We start from the raw sequence: 14719 nt of genomic DNA, 5'->3' as shown, positions 1-14719 counted from the left end.
GCGTGTCTTCAGTGTCAGACACATCTTACACAGCTCGATTCCTATGACATGAACTGTTCTCAGCCAATCAATTGTCTATTTCTTGAACTGCATTGTTGCTTAAGGGCTTGTAAGTAAGGATTTCATGGTATGATACCTGTTGTATTCAGGATATGTGACTAATACAATTTGATTTGATACGGTATGCTTGCTGGATTGTTCAGGGAGAGCGTAGATATTGATGTGGGAGAGTCTTGGCTGGGCTTGAACCAGCGATCCTGCATATAATGGCCAAACCCTTTCAACCAAGATCCTGACGTGTTGGCAGAGATGGTAATGCGTTCACATCCAGGAAGGTCCAGAAGCACATTGTGTTACAGCATGGGAGGCTTGCCTGGCCTGGCTCGGTCTGCTCTCCCAACCAGGGATCTGTTTGATTTGTCTGACCGTTCACAGAGAGACAACAGTAGGGTGTTCAGGAGGATGTGGGGTCTGTAGTTCTACTGGCCACCCCTTCTATTACAAAAACTCATAGACTCAAGCTCATAGATTACTGCACCTGTACATAGCCCATCTATAATTTAGCCCAAACAACTACCTCTTGACCTACTGTATTTATTTATTTATTTATGTTGCTCCTTTGCACCCCATTATTTATATCTCTACTTTGCACATTCTTCCACTGCAAATCAACCATTCCAGTGTTTTACTTGCTATATTGTATTTACTTCGCCACCATGGCCTTTTTTTGCCTTTACCTCATCTCACCTCATTTGCTCACATTGTATATAGACTTATTTTTCTACTGTATTATTGACTGTATGTTTGTTTTACTCCATGTGTAACTCTGTGTTGTTGTATGTGTCCAACTGCTTTGCTTTATCTTGGCCAAGTCGCAATTGTAAATGAGAACGTGTTCTCAACTTGCCTACCTGGTTAAATAAAGGTGAAATAAAAAATAAAATAAATATTATATAACCCACAGCTAGAACTACAGCTCCAGATACAGAAGCCTCTACTCCGGGTAATAACACAATGAATGACCCATGTGAGGATACTGAGATCTATTTCTGCTATTTGATCATGCAAGCTTTGGACATATTTAGGGGAGCGTTGACCCAGTGTGTGTGTGTGTGTGTGTGTGTGTGTGTGTGTGTGTGTGTGTGTGTGTGTGTGTGTGTGTGTGTGTGTGTGTGTGTGTGTGTGTGTGTGTGCGTGCGTGCGTGCGCGTGCGTGCGTGTGCGCGTGCGTGCGTGTGTCTCTTTCTCTCTCATTCTGGGAGGCATTACAGTTAGAATTCAAAGTACTGAAATCTGACATCGTTACCCACATAAAAAACACTATAGTGTATTCTATGGTAGGAATACTATAGCATTCACTGTAGTGTTTTTCTGGACTTACAGTAGTATACTGTAATATTTCCAGTTTACTATAATATAAAAACTGTAGTAATTTTTATTATGTACTATAGTATTTACTGTAGTGTTTTTGGTGACATTACTGTAGTATTTACTAAAGTTATTTTGTTTAATTTTCTTTGACATTGAAGTGGGGGCTTTCTCCTTGAGGAAAACTATCGGAAAAATACTTAAAGAGCACATTTTCCATAACCTGTAGGTATGTCGTAGGTAGGACTGCGATCTGAGCCAGGGAGTTAGGTAATTCTGCTTGTAACGACGGTCCTCCTCCTCTTCTACCGAAAAGGAGGAGTAGTGATCGAACCAAGGCGCAGCGGGTTGTGAACACATTATATTTATTAAAGACAAGACAAAAACGAACTATACTTGATAATGATACAAAATAACAAAACGAAAGTAGACAGACCTGAACGACGAACATACATAAACACGAGAACGCACGAACAGGGAAAAATAGCCTACATGAAATGAACAAACCGAAACAGTCCCGTATGGTGCGACAAACACTGACACAGGAGACAATCACCCACAACAAACACTGTGACAACGCCTACCTAAATATGACTCTTAATTAGAGGAACGCCAAACACCTGCCTCTAATTAAGAGCCATACCAGGCAACCCAAAACCAACACAGAAACAGAAAACATAGAATGCCCACCCAACCTCACGTCCTGACCAACTAACACACAAAAACTAACAGAAATAGGTCAGGAACGTGACAGTACCCCCCCCACAAGGTGCGAACTCCGGACGCACCAGCACAAAGTCTAGGGGAGGGTCTGGGTGGGCATCTAACCACGGTGGTGGCTCAGGCTCCGGGCGCGGTTCCCACCCCACCATAATCCATCCTAGCCCCCTCCCTTCAAGAATGTCCACCCTCTTACTTCCCCCACAAAATCCTCCTAATAACATATCTAATAATGACAATACCGGGACAGAGAGATAAACCAAGACAGAGGGATAGATAAGACTATAGAGGTAGATAAAGATAGAGAGGGAGATCAGGATAGAGGGGCAACTCCGGACTGAAAGGCAGCTCCGGACAGAGAGACAGCTCTGGACTGATGGGCAGTTCTGGGTATTTAGCCTTTTCAGGCTGAAGGGCTGCTCATGGCGCTCTGACGGCTCTGGCTGCTCATGGCGCTCTGACGGCTCTGGCTGCTCATGGCTCGCTGGCGGCTCTGGCAGATCCTGTCTGGTTGGCGGCTCTGGCAGATCCTGTCTGGTTGGCGGCTCTGGCAGATCCTGTCTGGTTGGCGGCTCTGGCAGATCCTGTCTGGTTGGCGGCTCTGGCAGATCCTGTCTGGTTGGCGGCTCTGGCGGATCCTGTCTGGCTGACGGCTCTAGCGGCTCCTGTCTGGCTGACGGCTCTAGCGGCTCCTGTCTGGCTGACGGCTCTGTAGGCTCATGGCAGACGGGCGGCTTTGCAGGCTCATGGCAGACGGGCGGCTTTGCAGGCTCCTGGCAGACGGATGGCTCAGACGGCGCTGGGGAGACGGATGGCTCAGATGGCGCTGGGGAGACGGATGGCTCAGATGGCGCTGGGGAGACGGATGGCTCAGATGGCGCTGGGGAGACGGATGGCTCAGATGGCGCTGGGGAGACGGATGGCTCTGGCCGGATATGGCGCACTGTAGACCTGGTGCGTGGTGCCGGAACTGGAGGCACCGTGCTAATGATAAGCACCTTCCTACTAGTGCGGGGAGCAGGAACAGGGCACACTGTACTCTCAAAGCCTACTCTATCCCTGATGCGAGGTACCGGCACTGGTGACACCGGGCTGAGGACAAGCACATCAGGATTAGTAGGGGGAGAAGATACAGTGTGTTCAGGGCTCTGGAGACGCACAGGTGGCTTAGTGCGTGGTGCCGGAACTGGAGGCACCGGGCTAGAGACACGCACCATAGGGAGAGTGCGTGGAGGAGGAACAGGGCTCAGGATACGCACTGGTAGCCTAGTGCGTAGTGTAGACACTGTAGGTACTAGGCTGGGGCGGGGAGGTGGTGCCGGAAATACCGGACCGTGGAGGCGTACTGGCACTCTTGAGCATTGAGCTTGCCCAACCTTACCTGGTTGAATACTCCCGGTTGCCCGACCAGTGCGGGGAGGTGGAATAACCCGCACCGGGCTATGTAGGCGAACCGGGGAAACCATGCGTAAGGCAGGTGCCATGTATGCCGGCCCGAGGAGACGCACTGGAGACCAGACGCGTTGAGCCGGCCTCATGACACCTGGCTCAATACTCAATCTAGCCCTACCAGTGCGGGGAGGTGGAATAACCCGCACTGGGCTATGCACTCGTACAGGAGACACCGTGCGCTCTACTGCGTAACACGGCGCCTGCCCGTACTCCCGCTCTCCACGGTAAGCCTGGGAAGTGGGCGCAGGTCTCCTACCTGCCCTTGGCCCACTATCTCCTAGCCCCCCCCCAAGAAATTTTTGGGAATTACTCACGGGCTTTTTTGGCTTCCGTGCCAGACGCGTTCCCTCATAGCTCCGGTTCCTCTCCCCGGTAGCCTCTGCTCTCCTCCGTGCCTCCAGCTCAGCTTTGGGACGGCGATTTTCTCCTGCCTTAGCCCAGGGACCTTCTCCATTCATTATTTGCTCCCATGTCCAGAAATCCTTTCTCTCCTGTCCCTTACTCTGTTTAGTTTCCCTTTGCCGCTTGGTCTTAGCGTGGTGGTGGGTGATTCTGTAATGGTTGACGCTCTCCTCATCCTCGGAAGAGGTGAGGAGAGAAGGATCTTCAGACCAAAACGCAGGCTCAGGGAAATAAGCCATCTTTATTATAAATTACGATGGCACACGAAACGAAACAAAACACTTTCCAAACTACAAAATAACAAAACGACGTTGACGAGACCTGAACATAAACTTACATAACTAAACATAAACTTACGTACAGGTAACAGACGACATCGAAACGAAACGAACAACCGAAACAATCCCGTATGGTGCGACAAACACTGACACAGGAGACAATCACCCACAACAAACACTGTGACAACGCCTACCTAAATATGACTCTTAATTAGAGGAACGCCAAACACCTGCCTCTAATTAAGAGCCATACCAGGCAACCCAAAACCAACACAGAAACAGAAAACATAGAATGCCCACCCAACCTCACGTCCTGACCAACTAACACACAAAAACTAACAGAAATAGGTCAGGAACGTGACACTGCTCTTTTATGTAACCTGTAGATAACACAATATACTGTCTGTACTTGCTACTTACAGGTGGCACAAAATGGGATTTGGGAGAGGGGAATGGGCTGGATATATGCTAATTAAATAATGCAGTGGTTTTGCGGATTGCAGATTTTTTGCCAACATTTCTGTAGTATTTACTAGAGTGTATTTTGTGTGGATAATACAGCGGTATTTACTATAGTATTCAACAGCATACTACAAATATACTAGTATACTAGGTTTACGGTTAGGGAAAATAGGATTTGGAATTATTTGGTCCCCACAAGGACAGTAAAACTTCTCAAAATAGTAATTTAGAGTTTTTAAATTGTATAGAAATGCAGTAAATGAGTTTCAACTTTTTTAACATTTCTTGGATGGTGTTTGGAATGACATCAGCACACCGCTGTATGTTTACACTGACTGATTCCGCTCCAGCAAATGACCATGAGCCTTTCCTCCCCAATTAAAGTGCCACCAGCCTCCTGTGGTGTGGGGGGATGGGCGGACGTGTTTTTGAGAGAGAGATAGAGAGTTAAATGTATGTGTGTTTGTGTGTGGCCAATGGGCTCGGTCTCCGCTCTCCAAGAATCTTACAAAACACAGCAGGGAAAACACAGAGGAGAGGGAGGGAGAGGGAGAGAAAAAGAGAGAGATAGAGGAAGATGGAGAGAGAGAGGGGGAGAGAGAGAGAGGGAGAGAGAGAGGGAGAGAGAGAGAAAGAGAGAGAGAGAGAGAGCGCGAGGGAGGGAGAGAGAGAGTGAGCGAACGAGTGAGAGGGAGAGAGAGAGGGAAAGTCAGACACATCCAATTCCTAGAAACAGCTGACCTGATTCACAACACATTCAGGAGGGTTCAAAAACTTCTAGTTTTAAAAGAAAGAGGTCCACTTGAGAAACACCTAGAGGGGGAATGATTGTATCACCAGCAATAAATGTCAAACTCTGGGTGGTGTGGTGCTGGATACGTTTTTGTGCCGGGTTAAAATGCCTACATGAAGACATACTGTACAACAGCATAGCACCTCTGTCTTCAACCTCAGCAGATTCACCCTCATATTAGTCTGGTCTTATTTGTTCAACAAATGAGGGAGTACAACGACAGAGGGGTGGATGAAGGGTTAGAGAGGCGGAGGGGTGGATGAGGGGTTAGAGAGAAGGAGGGGTGGATTAGGGGTTAGAGAGACAGAGGGGCAAATGAGGGGTTAGAGAGACAGAGGGGTGGATGAAGGGTTAGAGAGACAGAGGGGTGGATGAAGGGTTAGAGAGAAGGAGGGGTGGATTAGGGGTTAGAGAGACAGAGGGGTAGATGAGGGGTTAGAGAGACAGAGGGGTGGATGAAGGGTTAGAGAGAAGGAGGGGTGGATTAGGAGTTAGAGAGACAGAGGGGTGGATGAGGGGTTAGAGAGACGGAGGGGTGGATGAGGTGTTAGAGAGACGGAGGGGTAAATGAGGGGTTAGAGAGACGGAGGGGTGGATGAGGGTTAGAGAGACAGAGGGTTGGATGAGGGGTTAGAGAGACGGAGGGGTGGATGAGGGGTTAGAGAGACGGAGGGGTGGATGAGGGTTAGAGAGACGGAGGGGTGGATGAGGGGTTAGAGAGACAGAGGGGCGGATGAGGGGTTAGAGAGACAGAGTGGTGGATGAGGGGTTAGAGAGACAGAGTGGTGGATGAGGGGTTAGAGAGACGGAGGGGTGGATGAGGGTTTAGAGAGACGGAGGGGTGGATGAGAGGTTAGAGAGACGGAGGGGTGGATGAGGGTTTAGAGAGACGGAGGGGTAGATGAGGGTTTAGAGAGACGGAGGGGTGGATGAGGGGTTAGAGAGACGGAGGGGTGGATGAGGGGTTAGAGAGACAGAGGGGTGGATGAAGAGTTAGAGAGACTGAGGCGTGGATGATAGGATAGAGAGGAGGAGTGTTGGCTGGTGTATAGGAAGGAGTAGTGAAACAGCATGAGAGCGATTATGGTGAGTGATGTTGTTTACTCTCAGTTCCTCTGGCATAATTTCTCCTTCATAGCGAGGTGGTAAACCAAGCCGTTGTTTACCTTTAATCCCGTGACTGAGGAGGGCCAGCCACATACCAAGGTCTCATGAACCAGACCGCCAACACTGGAGGTGCTTATACTGCTTATCAGCTTACTCTCTCTCCATAGGGAGAGTGGGGCAAGTTGATCCAAAGGATTAGTTAAGCCACTCCTTGTTTCTAGGGAACCATACACAAAATTAATCAGGTGACCAAATATTTAGGAAGAGGTCATCATTTCATGTCTGTGAAGGAAGAAACCACATGGAAAAAGTGGTAAGCAAGGAAAATGTATCTATTGTGTTTATAGGTTTCATCATGCTTTTATCTAAACCTAAGTAGATGGTTTTAAGATGGTTTTATACATTTGTTGGGGTCTCTATAAGCTACAATATGAGGTCCTAAACCTGGCATGAAAGTGCATCATTGTGTCTGGAGTAAGTTAAGCCAATGGCCATGGGGTAAATTGATTATAAATGATTACATTTTGTCAGTTTTAAACGCCCACCCATCCACCCCGACCAACCAACCGACTTTCCTGTTTGCCTTAAGTAACCTTCTGTCTTATGTAACCATAGCACACTTAACATATCATACTAATTTCAGTATCCAGGATTTGCATTTACTATGTTACTACTAATCTATGAGACCAGGCTGATACACAACATTCTGAATGTGTTGATATCTTTGTTAGAAAGAATACTACATTTCCTTTGATTTAGTGATGCTGAATGTAAAGAATGGCTCAACTTACCCCACCAGCCCTTCCTTTGTTTTTTCTCCCTCTCTCCCCATCTCCTTCCCTCTCTCTTCTAACTGAGACAACCATCTGGTTATGTGAATGTGCAGATTGGCTCCAGCAAGTTAGTCTTTAAGATGATGTACATTTTATCTTTATTTAACTAGGCAAGTCAGTTAAGAACAAATTCTTATTTTCAATGACGACCTATGAACAGTGGTTAACTGCCTTGTTCAGGGGCAGAACGACAGACCTTGTCGGCTTGGGGATTTGATCTTTCAACCTTCCGGTTACTAGTCCAACACTCTAACCACTAGAAGATGACTGAATGCTGAATGCTGTCCTTCCGTTTCGTTTATACACTACAAAAGTATGTGGACACCTGCTCATCAAACATTTCATTCCAAAATCATGGTCATTAATAAGGAGTTGGTCCCCCCTTTGCTGTTATAACAGCCTCCACTCTTCTGGGAAGGCTTTCCACTAGATGTTGGAACATTGCTGCAGGAACTTTCTTCCATTCAGCCACAAGAGCATTAGTGAGGTCGGTCACTGATGTTGGCCATTAGGTCTGGCTCGCAGTCAGCGTTCCAATTCATCCTAAAGGTGTTCGATGGGGTTGAGGTCAGGGCTCTGTGCAGGCCAGTCAAGTTCTTCCACACCAATCTCAACAAACCATTTCTGTATGGACCTTGCTTTGTGCACGGGGCATTGCCATACTGAAACAGGAAAGGGCCTTCCCCAAACTGTTGCCACAAAGTTGGAAGCACAGAATCGTCTAGAATTTCATTGTATGCTGTAGAGTTACGATTTCCCTTCACTGGAACTAAATGGTCTAGCTCAAACCATGAAAAACAGCCCCAGACTATTATTCTTCTTCCACCAAACTTTTCAGTTGGCACTATGCATTCGGGCAGGTAGCGTTCTCCTGGCATCCGCCAAACAGCCAGTTGGTGAGGCATGATTCGTCACTCCAGAGAACGCGTTTCACCTGCACCAGTGTGCAATGGCTGTGAGCTTTACACCACTCCAACTGAGGCTTGGCATTACGCATGGCAATCCTATATTATGGAACCATTTTCTTGTTGTTTAAATTTACAGACAGCCAGGGCCCTGGCTCAGGGCACACTTCAAAACTCAGAAAAAAGAAATAGTAAAGTACAGATACTCCAAAACAATACTTAACATACTTTTCCTTAGTTACTTTACACCATTGCGTACACACACACACACACACACACACACACACACACACACACACACACACACACACACACACACACACACACACACACACACACACACACACACACACACACACACACACACACACACACACACACACACACACACACACATACACTACCCTACTTTTTGTTTAAACTAAAGCTGTTTATCTCTGCCAGCAAACATGCAACGATGTATGGGAACAGATGCGTCATCTACAGAGGAGAAAAGGGAGAAAAAACACAGTTAAATACTTTCATGTGTATTTGGGAGTGTTGGCGAACACAAGATTCTGTTAATCCCAGATTACGCCATTTGATTTCACACAGCCACTTTGCCTGTATTCTCTCCAAGAGGAAAGGTCTCATTTTTCCTCCATCACTACCTCCCTCCCTCTCTCCATCCTTCAATACCTCCCTCCCTCCTTCCATCCCTCACTACCTCCCTCCCTCTCTCTCTCTCTCTCTCTCTCTCTCTCTCTCTCTCTCTCTCTCTCTCTCTCTCTCTCTCTCTCTCATCTCAACTATCTCTCCAGTTCTCTTTCAAATGGCAAAGAGAGGGAATGAATGACATGAGAGAAAGGCAGGAGTAGTGAAAAGAATGGCTCTAAAGCTTGTAAACACTTTGGAATTTGCTAATATTCTACCCATTCACAAACAGAGAGGAGAGGAGAGGAGAGGAGAGGAGAGGAGAGGAGAGGAGAGGAGAGGAGAGGAGAGGAGAGGAGAGGAGAGGAGAGGAGAGGAGAGGAGAGGAGAGGAGAGGAGAGGAGAGGAGAGGAGAGGAGAGGAGAGGAGAGGTTGATTCTTTCCTCCATCTCCTTATTGATTCTGGCACTGTGACAGATGCCTAATGCGGAACATGGCTGGAGGACCCCAGAGGGAGGGACCCACTGTTTGAATTAACACACACACACACACACACACACACACACACACACACACACACACACACACACACACACACACACACACACACACACACACACACACACACACACACACACACACACACACACACACACACACACACACACACACACACACACACACACACACGCTGGTATCCATGCACTCACTATCCACTCACAGATAGCCTTACAGTGACACACAAACACTCAACACACATACTGTACATTCCTCTCTCTCTCTCTCTAAACACATCCACCCACACATACTGTACATATAGACCAGTGGAATACAGCCCAACTGAGTCAGTGTACACACGCAGCGGTGTGCTGAGGTGTTTTCATTCCAACCCCCGTCCAAGAAATGTTAAGAAAGTTGAAACTCATTTACCGCATTTCTATACAATTTAAAAACTCTAAATTACTATTTGGAGAACTGCAAAAAGAAGCAAATTATCCCAGCCATTATCACATTGGTTGCTGTAGCTTTATTCACCTCAGTCCATCTACAAACACATAGCCTATGAGTTATACAATTATCAGCTACACAGTAACTCACATTAACTCAGCACAGGGATTAAAAACTGCAATTTTATACGTATAGAGGAATCTGTTTTACAGCAAATTTCCTGTAATCCTACACATTTTGCCATTGGGTGTGGAGAAAGATTTGCAGTTTTAAAGCTATTTTCCTGCAATTCTACACATTTTGCCATGTTAATATGATAACTAACTGAGTGAGAGTTGCTTACACAATCAATGGAGGTCAGGGCCCCTGGGCACGTGCACGGAGTGCCTAGGCAGTAATTCGGCTATGATTACTACAAGTTTAGATAGCTGGCTAGAATAACTAGACTAAGGCCTAGATTCAATCAGATCAAGTGTTACCGGTGATAGCCGACACCCGTCTAGCTGATGTTTTGGCGGTGTCAGAGGTGGAACTGCGTTGGAGCCTTCAAAATGTTTAGAAGCTGATCTTGATCATTGGCACGAAGCCATACCCACCCCACTTGCATTAGAAGTTCAGAACGAGAACGTGTAGGCTATATAGAAATAATTACTCTCAAATGTAAAATCATTCAACGAAATAATGAAGATTTCTATCAGCCCAATGGAGGTGTAGATTACATCTCACATCCCAGTGTTCCAACTTGTAAACAAGGCTGCATGGGATTTCTTGTAGCTCTTTCCTGCAGTCAAATGACCTAGTGGCCTCATGGGTGGAATGATATTCATGTTTTTCATAATTTCATAATTAATACACATTCTTTCTTTTTTTACGCTGAAAATCCAGTGTTTTCAGCCTTCTGTGATGTATATGAAGTGTAATATTCCGATGCAAACTCAAAATGTTATACATTTACAAAACATTAAGCCCATAACCATGTGTGTGAGGTCTATAATTTTGTTTCCAAGTAGATTTGTTTAAGACTACCAAGAAACACTCTGTGTGACCCTGATTTATCCCACTGCAGTAAAAGGTTAATACGACTCCGTGCAGCCAATGGCAATGTTCGCTTTAGGTATAATGCCAGGAGCTGCTTGTGGATCTGACAGCTCTAACGCAGTTCCACCTCCGACAACGTCAAAGCATCATCTATGCGGATGTCGGCTATGTGAATCTGATTGAATCGGGCCCTAATTTACCAATCTAAAAACTGACGTAGGCTCATAGGCTCATAGGCTCAAGAGGAAAACTGCTCATTTTCAAAATTGCACCTTGTGTATTCTACTATTCTAACTCTCAACAGTAAGTTGAGACCCCAACTGAGTTACAAAAACCCCCCAATATATATATATATATATTTATTTGTATTTTTTATTGTTTATTGTGTAGTTGCGGCCCTGATCCTGGGGACTAATTGAAAGCATATGTGTGTATCTCATCTGGAGGGTCAATCAGGGAATCCCTCAACTCAGACGTCATGACCCGAGTGTGTGTGTGTGTGTGGTGGGGGGGGGGGGGGGGGGGGGTTGCGTGTGTGCGCGTGTGTGGGAACCCAGCGTAGGTTCAGATTGGTCTCTCCTCTTCAGAGCCAATCCCCTGCTTCCTCACTTAGCAATAAAGGAACGCGCTCCAAAAGTGCCAGGATTTACAGTATTCTCTCTCTCTCTCTTTTTATCTCTCTCTCTATCTCCTTCTCTCTCTTACTCGCCGACTCCTAAATTAACCTAGACCCTCATAGATCTGCAACGCTCTGATAGGTAAGAGACCACCTCCATGTGGTAAGTATTCATTTTCTCTGCATTGATTACACCGATCTGGTCCTTTCAGATCCCCACTAGCGCCTAGGGGGTAAGGGGAGAGGGGGACTGTACTGGTGTAACGCATGCGCACACACACACACACACACACACACACACACACACACACACACACACACACACACACACACACACACACACACACACACACACACACACACACACACACACACACACACACACAACATGTGCACACCACTCACATAAGCACACCCCGATATACAGAGCAACAGAGAGTGTCTGAAATGTGAACATGAACACGTTTATGAGGGAGTGCTCACTGTTTTTAACAGACACCATTGACAACTCTACCTCTCTCTTCCTCTTGCTCATCTTCTCTCTTTCTCTCTGAGGCTGAGAGTAATACCAAGCTGGAGAAACCTTGGCCTGGGTTTCAGGGGTTTGGTGGAGCACCAATGGAAAGAGAGTAATTATGCACATCCAAACATGGCACAGCAGCTTGACAAAAACTGGCCAAGAAAAGACAGTGATAGATCTTAGATATGTAATACCTGAGAAATACCATGTTGCTTCTAATGTTGTTGCTGTTTCAGTAAGCTTCAATAAGTTTAATTAGTGGGAAGAGATGTGGAGTTCAGGGTGAAGCCATGGGGCTGTGTTTCAGGGTGAAGCCATGGGGCTGTGTTTCAGGGTGAAGCCATGGGGCTGTGTTTCAGGGTGAGGAATGGGGCTGTGTTTCAGGGTGAGGAATGGGGCTGTGTTTCAGGGTGGAGGAATGGGGCTGTGTTTCAGGGTGGAGGAATGGGGCTGTGTTTCAGGGTGAAGCCATGGGGCTGTGTTTCAGGGTGAAGCCATGGGGCTGTGTTTCAGGGTGAAGCCATGGGGCTGTGTTTCAGGGTGGAGGAATGGGGCTGTGTTTCAGGGTGGAGGAATGGGGCTGTGTTTCAGGGTGGAAGAATGGGGCTGTGTTTCAGGGTGGAGGAATGGGGCTGTGTTTCAGGGTGGAGGAATGGGGCTGTGTTTCAGGGTGGAGGAATGGGGCTGTGTTTCAGGGTGGAGGAATGGGGCTGTGTTTCAGGGTGGAGGAATGGGGCTGTGTTTCAGGGTGGAGGAATGGGGCTGTGTTTCAGGGTGGAAGAATGGGGCTGTGTTTCAGGGTGGAGGAATGGGGCTGTGTTTCAGGGTGGAGGAATGGGGCTGTGTTTCAGGGTGGAGCCATGGGGCTGTGTTTCAGGGTGGAGGAATGGGGCTGTGTTTCAGGGTGGAGCGTTTGGGCTCTGTTTTAGGGATCAGCCTCAACCCAGCCTGCTTCTCTGCCACCCACTTAGTGATGTCATATCTATGGCCTCTTCACAGCCACCGCCCCACAAACACGCTAGGACATACACTACACACACCCATGCACACACACATGCACACACATGTACACACAGACAAACGTGTGTGCACACACACAAAGACACAAACCGCAGCCACCGCCCACTGCGTGACAATACATATGCTGGCTCTGTTGTAATCACAGTGTTGCAGTACAGTAAAAACACACATGGTTTCCACTTCAGGCACCAAACCACACACTCTCTCATGTATGGGGTGCTTTTTCACTTTCTTTTTCACAATTTTTTTCTTTAGGGTTGCCAAAGACTTTGTTCCAAAGCCAGATGTACATGTTTTTCTACCCTACACAACCAGAGGAATCTAGCCCTGCTTGACCCAGATTTTGGCCCTGACTGATAATTAGACTGAATCTGATTCTTAACTTAGAGATTACATGTGTTTATTTGCATTTTCAGGTTCATGGATGGAGACACAACTTTTCTAGTTTTTTTTGTATGTCTAGGTGTGTGTCTAGTCTAGACATATGTAGGTCTATGGTGGCCTAGATTGGTTCCCAATCAGAGACAGCTGTTTATCGTTGTCTCTGATTGGGGATCCTATTTAGGTTGCCATTTTCCAGTTTGGTTTGTGGGTTATTGTCTATGTGAAGTTGCATGTCTGCACTCATTGTTTATAGTGTTCACGGTCGTTTTGTTAGTTTGTTAAGTGTTCTTCGTGTTCAGTCGTCTTCTATTAAAAATATGTATTCACATCACGCTGCGCTTTGGTCTCCTCACTACAACAAATGTGACACAGAGACATTGTTTTATTGTTAACACCAGACACACACACACACACACACACACACACATCCTCACACACAGTCATGTGGGTACAGAAATTCACAGGGCGATAATTCAAATGCACCTTCAGTACAGTTTTGTTAAAGCCATGTTTCCAATTAGCAAGCAGGCCGCAGGCACCACCCTGGACAGGAAGAACAGCGTACTCTCTCTCGGTTCTAACCATAGCAGTGATAATGTCTAATATGGAGCCATTATACCACTTAAGACACATTCCCCATCTGAAAGGGTGCCTCTGCTGCCTCTCTCATACTTAATACACACGAGCACGTTTGAAGATACAGTACTACAAGGCACGCATGCACATTTACTCAAACGTACACACAGAACACACACACACACTACATTAGCTCTGTTTAAACAACTTCTTCCTGCTCAGGGTCTGTGCTGAAGCCTTGATGTTTCAGTGGAGCCATGCAGGCACACTCTGAACCTCTCAGCGTTTGGTTTGGGTTCCAGAGGGACTAAGACTCTGAGACCCCAGATTCCTGTCTGTAGTATGCACTCTGCTCCACACACCAGGCCCTGTGCCTAGTATCCACACTGTAGATGCATGCAGGTATGCGCAGATATACTCACACACATACACACACACTATTGTTAGAGGCTTTGAGACCTAGTCACCGCCTTTCAGGGACTGCTCAGTGGGACCTCACAGGACCACATTACATTTTTATCTATACAGGACTACAAGATATACTATTCAAGGTTCAGACCGGGTTTAGGGAAACAATAACACAACTCTGGTTTGATTGATTAATTCATTTGGACAATTTGTGAAGCTATTCCATGACTATATTGAGACAAAAATAAATCTGTAGC

The sequence above is a fragment of the Salvelinus alpinus genome, chromosome 19 (assembly GCF_045679555.1).
Source record: "Salvelinus alpinus chromosome 19, SLU_Salpinus.1, whole genome shotgun sequence".
Classification (NCBI taxonomy): domain Eukaryota; kingdom Metazoa; phylum Chordata; class Actinopteri; order Salmoniformes; family Salmonidae; genus Salvelinus; species Salvelinus alpinus.
This window is presented reverse-complemented; position numbering follows the sequence as displayed.